The sequence below is a fragment of the Rousettus aegyptiacus genome, unplaced genomic scaffold (assembly GCF_014176215.1).
Source record: "Rousettus aegyptiacus isolate mRouAeg1 unplaced genomic scaffold, mRouAeg1.p scaffold_m13_p_8, whole genome shotgun sequence".
NCBI lineage: Eukaryota > Metazoa > Chordata > Mammalia > Chiroptera > Pteropodidae > Rousettus > Rousettus aegyptiacus.
Genome location: NW_023416311.1, coordinates 48,847,882 through 48,853,881, shown reverse-complemented (window position 1 = coordinate 48,853,881; position 6,000 = coordinate 48,847,882).

Sequence of the window (6,000 nt, the reverse complement as noted above, 5' to 3'; positions counted from 1 at the left end):
ACAATGTGACATATTGGAACTCAGCTAGGCTGAGACTAAGGATATCTATATTCTATTTCCAAAACTATCACGTTACTCACTTTATTACTCTAAGTACTTTGTTGTCATTATCTGTATTACAGCACTATTCAGCAAAGGTGAAGCCAATTGGGCATCTATACAAAAATGTGACCAACTTAACATTAGATTGGGCTATGTGACATGAGTCTGTGATTCTGGAATTACATAATGGAGATGTCTGTTGCAAAGCCCTTATCAATGCTTGGAACTCATCTACTTTGCTTTACAAACTCTTGGAGTCATTCCACTTCTATTACATCTAATAAGGTGAAGCTGACTAGCTGTGAGTTTGTCATCCATGGAGAAAGGCCAGTGGTCCTCCATAAAGAAACAGGTTATAATCAGAAAATCCCAGTCTCTGGAGACAGATAAACTGAGCTTGTTTTCCAGCTCACTCCCTTATTAGTTCCCTTTACCTCAGTTTAGTGACTAACTTCTTCGGAGCCTTGGTTTTCCCACCATGATAAGAATACTAAAATAATAATAGTGACAATGTTAATCTTTAACATATTTTGAGTACTTTAACTATGTGCCAGGAATTGTTCCAGTTTCTTGGAGTGCTGTTTAATTTAGGTATAGCAACAATTCTTTGAGGCAGGTACTACTATCAGCTTATTGTATATGAGGAAATTGTTTCAGAGTTAGCCTACATAGATCATCTCAGTCACATCACTCAGGATTTATACCCAAGTGGTTACCTTCAAGAGGCTATGTGCTCAAGCACTACACTATGCTGTTTTTTGTTAATATCTCAATTTCTTTATCTGAAAAATGGGTATGATAAAATTTCTACCTCTCATAATCTTTTATGAAGATTAAATGACTCAGTAAAGTATTTAGAACAATACCTGGAACATAGTAACACCTTATAAATAGTTGTTAAGTAAAATAAACTTGCCCAGTTACAGAGCTGGTAATTGGTGGGACAGGAAATCAGACTCAGTAAGTATAAATCCAGGACCCTCATTCTCCACCACTACAACATTCTGCCTCCTGATATCGCTTCTAATTAAAGCTGTCTTACACAGATATGTGAGATTATAAGTGATATCTATAAATTCCTGGTATATAGAACGTAGTTAAAAAATAATAGCATTTATTGCTAAGCATCACAGCACATCATATTTGCCTTAAGAGGGGCATTGTTTTAATAACTTACAATATTATTAAATGACTTTTTACTATGTACTGGGGACTCTACTCAGACTCTTCATAATATTAACTCATTACATCCTACCAACTACACTAAGAAGGTTCTGACTAGCATAAAAAAACTAAAGAAAGCACAGAAAATTTTATAAAGTTGCTCAGGTATCCAAAGTTTGTCAGTAAGGGAGCAAGTATATGAATCTAGACTCTCTGGCTGCAAATTCTACCCTTTTATCCAATTCATTATAGTACTATTTTACTCTTGTGGACTGCATTCAGACAACACAGTTTTATAGACAAACTCAAGACCATGAATTTTCGATTTGGTTCTGCCATCAAATAACTCTGTAACTTTAAACACATGACAATCTTTTTCATCACTCTCATCTGTAAAGTCATTGAACTAGATCATAAAGTTGTCATATATTTATTTTTCATTTATTCATCCCACAAATACATATTGAATATCTGCTATGTTAGGTGTGATGCTCAATGCTAAATTTTACCTCACCAATGTAGCTACTCAACAAATTTACACTTGTTAAACAGTGGCTCAAAAATCCTCAGAAATGTGCGTTGATACTAAAACTGTGTTGAGGTCTATAGATGTCTTCAAAATATTACCAGCGAGTACTCTTGTTATCATCATCATTGCTGCTACAGAGAGTAGAACGAAGACTCCAAACCATCCATGCAGATTTAAGTAGAATGAAAAAAGTCTACTTTATTTTCTACATACTATTGCTGAGGATGTGAACCTTTTGTACATCCTGGGAAAAAAATTAGACTGACATAGTTACAGACTGGCAATTTAATGACTTTTCTTATACGTGCTAGTCTGATACATTCGATTTTCTGTTCACTTACAGTGTACCCTTAGAAACATGGAGTCAGTAACATTTGTGTGTTCTCCTAAATTCTTGACATTTTTGGCTTTATGAAATGACATCTTTCTATCTTAGATATGGACTTTTAATAGTTCATTGATAAAATAAGATACATATGTGTATATTTGAAGTAACCAGAGCGTATTTAAGAAGTGTGATAAGGATTGTGGTACCTCTAATTGACAGAAAATGTTTGTAGAGTTTCTTCTCATCAGATTAAAAATTATTTTATGTGTTTGAAAGAGACTAAATCTTTATATGTATGTATATGTATGTATATGTACCATATATGACATATATAACATATCAATAGCTGACAAAATATTATGATGATATGACTTAAATTTAAAATGATTAGATAAAAGCATTCATTAATTTATCGACATTAAATTCTTACTTTATTTACTTTTAACAAAAGTATAATATGTCATCAAGGTGGTGTGCTAGGCCCTGGGTATTTGTGATTTAAAAAAAAAAACAACATGATTTAGGTTTTTATAAAGCTTACAGTATATTAAAAGATAAATACATTAAATAGTAGCACTAAAAAGTATATAATGAGAAACTCATACGTGATATCTGAAAAGACACATGAAGCTATGAGAGTATACATAATGACTTAAGCTGCAATGGGAAATTGGAGCATGGATCAGGGATGGCTTTTCTTAGAACATTTGAGTAGTTGTACAGAGGCAAACAAATTCCTCCTCTACTTGACAGACATTTAAACATTTTACATATGCTGACTGTTGTTTTCAACTTCAGATTATATAACTATAGGTTTTTCAACCTGTCTCTCCAGAACATGGGAAATGAAGTCTGGAACCCAACAAGCTAAATTCTATTATAGTATTACATACACGCATCTTTGGGCTCTCATAGATGTTCTTCCATAAGCACCCAACGATTGTATTCACTTTTGGGATAACCACATCCCATTGTCAATACACATTAAAATAATCATCAACAGATGTTTATCAGTCATGGTTCAATCAGTGAAACAAAACGAGTATGTGATATACATTCAGAGATATATTGCAAGTTATTGTCTTACTCGATTATAGGGACAGGCTAGGCATGTCCAAAATTTATAGAACAGATCTTCCAGAAGGGCAATATGGAACTCTTGGGCACTTGCTGAAGTTGCTGTCTACAGGTAGAATTTCTTCTTTTCTCAGAGAAGCCTTGGCCCTGATTGAATGAATACCATTCAATTGATTAAATCAGACCCCCACAAATTATCAAAGATAAATTTCCGTACTTAAATCAACCTGTTTATGGACTTCAATCATATCTAAAAATACCTTCCCAGCCTCACCTAAATTACTGTTTAACTGATTAATTGGGGACTGTAGCCCAGGCAAGCTGACAGATTTCAAAGTTCATCACATGACGTAAGGAACTTTTCACAGAAAGTGCTAGCAAGTTTTTGTTCAACTTATTCTTCTTATATGAGCTCTTTAAAGTTGAACAACTACATTGTAGAATCTTATATAGATGCAGATCTAAGTTTTTCAGAAACTTATATAATTTAGTTTCTTTATAATATAAATACACAGCTCATGTCCTTTACCCATTTTTTTAATTGGATTTTTTTGTTGTTGTCAAGTTGTATAAATTCTTTATATATTTTGTGTATTAGCCTTTGATCAGCGGCATCATTTGCAAATATCTTCTCTCAATAAGGTGGTTGCCTCTTTGTTTTGTTGATGGTTTCTTTTGCTGTGCCAAGCTTTTAAGTTTGCTATAGTCCCATTCATTTATTTTTTATTTTACTTCCCCTGCTTTTGAGGTCAAATTCATAAAATCGTCTCTAAAACCAAGGTCTGTGAGTTTAATATCTATGTTTTCTTCTGTGAAATTTATTGTTTCAGGTCTCATTTTCAGGTCTTTGATCTATTTTGAGTTAATTTTGGTGTGTGGTGATAGACAACTGTCTAGTGATGTGAGGAGATCTGACTTTGGGTGGTAGACACACAATGCAATATACAGATGATGTATTTTACACTTGAAACCTATATAATTTTATTAACCAAGTCACCCCAATAAATTTAATTTAAAAATACACAAGTATAATACAAAATTAAGTAATGTGTTTTTTTGTAATTTAGTGGCCCCAGTCCTTTAGGTTCATTAACTTTACATATTTGCTTGTACCTAGATTTACCCTGTAACATAGCATATCAAAAATTTTTTTAGCCTGTTCGAACTCTTGGTATCCTGCTTCCATCACTCAACATTTTTACTATTCTTTCAGTTTTCTATTATCTGAAAATATGATAACAATTTTTTTTTTATCATCTTTACCCAAATCAGTGAAAATGAATAGGATGAAGCTAAGGGTGGGATTCTAGAAAAAAAAACCCTGAAACACTCCTTAAAGGATTCTTTAAACATGTTTGTATAAAAATTTGTAGAATCACTAGATTTTACTACAATTCTATAAATATTTCACCACTTTTCTTCCTCTCATGTATGTATCTATTTCTACAAACATATTAAGGTCCGATTTCATTTTTAGTCACTTAATACTTGTATGATGCTAGAGTTGTTTCAACAAGATATTCTCGGTTCTGCTCAAGATAGCAGAGTAGGTAAATGCTGTGCTCTCCTCCTCTCATGACCATGTCAAAATTACAACTAACCTACAAAATAACCATCAGTGAAAATCACCTGAAGTCTAGCTGAACAGAAGTCCTATAACTAAAGATATATAGAAGAAGCCACCTTGAGACTGGTAGAAGAGTCAGAGACACAGAACAAGCTGATCTCATACCCATGTTTGGCAGCTGACAATTAGAAGAGATATCTTGGCTACAGAGGTTCCCCTCAGAGAAGTGTGTCCTTGCAGCCCCACACTAAGTTCCTCAGCTAAGAGCACCGGTGCTAGGAAGAGAAGTCCCCCAAACTTCTGGCTCTTAAAGCCAGTGGAGATTGTGGTTGAATGAGACCGAGGATGGTTGGAGTCCCAGGCACTCCTCTTAAAGGGCGTGCAAATGATTTACTCACTACCAGACTCATTCTCTCTGAGTTTTGAAACTGGAGAATCAATTCAAAAGTTGCCAGGGACATAGGGGAAGAACTGAATTGTCTGTCTTCAGGGAGAGGGCCAGAGTGAATTGCTGGCAAAGACACTGTTTCCTTGTTCAGCCCTCCCCCGTCACAGAATTCAGGCTCTGTCAGGTACCATATCTGAGTCTCCAGCAACCTAGCTAACACCAGTTCATCCTCCCCTGGTAACTCCCTGAAACCCTGCTCTACCAAATTTATAGGACCACCCAAGCCTCTTCCAATGGGTTTTGCATACAAATGGCCTGTCTTGGCTCATGGTGTGGACTTTGGTATAATCTCTCAAAGGTGCACAAACCCCAAACAAGTAGCATCTGTCCTCAGCATGCCCTGTAACTCTTGTTAAGCAGCTACAAGCCTGGTACTAGTGGCAGCCAGCATCGGTTCACAGCTAGCCTCTCTCAGGTACCTCCAAGCCCAGAGTGGGTGGAAGACATCTGTGGACCACACTCATGTCAGGTGGCACCAGGCAGGGAAGAGGTAGCCCCTGGACTTGGCTTGTGGCAGAGCCCCTCCCAGGAGGCCCTAAGGCATGCACACTTAGTGGCCAGGTTGAACAGAATTGGAGCACCACCTGGCAGCCTCCACAAACGATACACCCAAAAGGGAGACTCAGCAGGTGCCAGAGCCCTACTGAAGTTAATCCTGTTCTGTTAGCTCCCTCATAACAGTTCCTCCACTGTAGTCACAGCCAGTCCTCACAATCAAGCAGGCTGAGAGTTCATTTCTCCCACTGATGCTCAAGCAGCAACGAAGTCTCAACTACCATGGGAGGGCACACACGATCCACACAGGGACACATACCTGGAACACCCAGCTCAAGTGAATAGAGAGA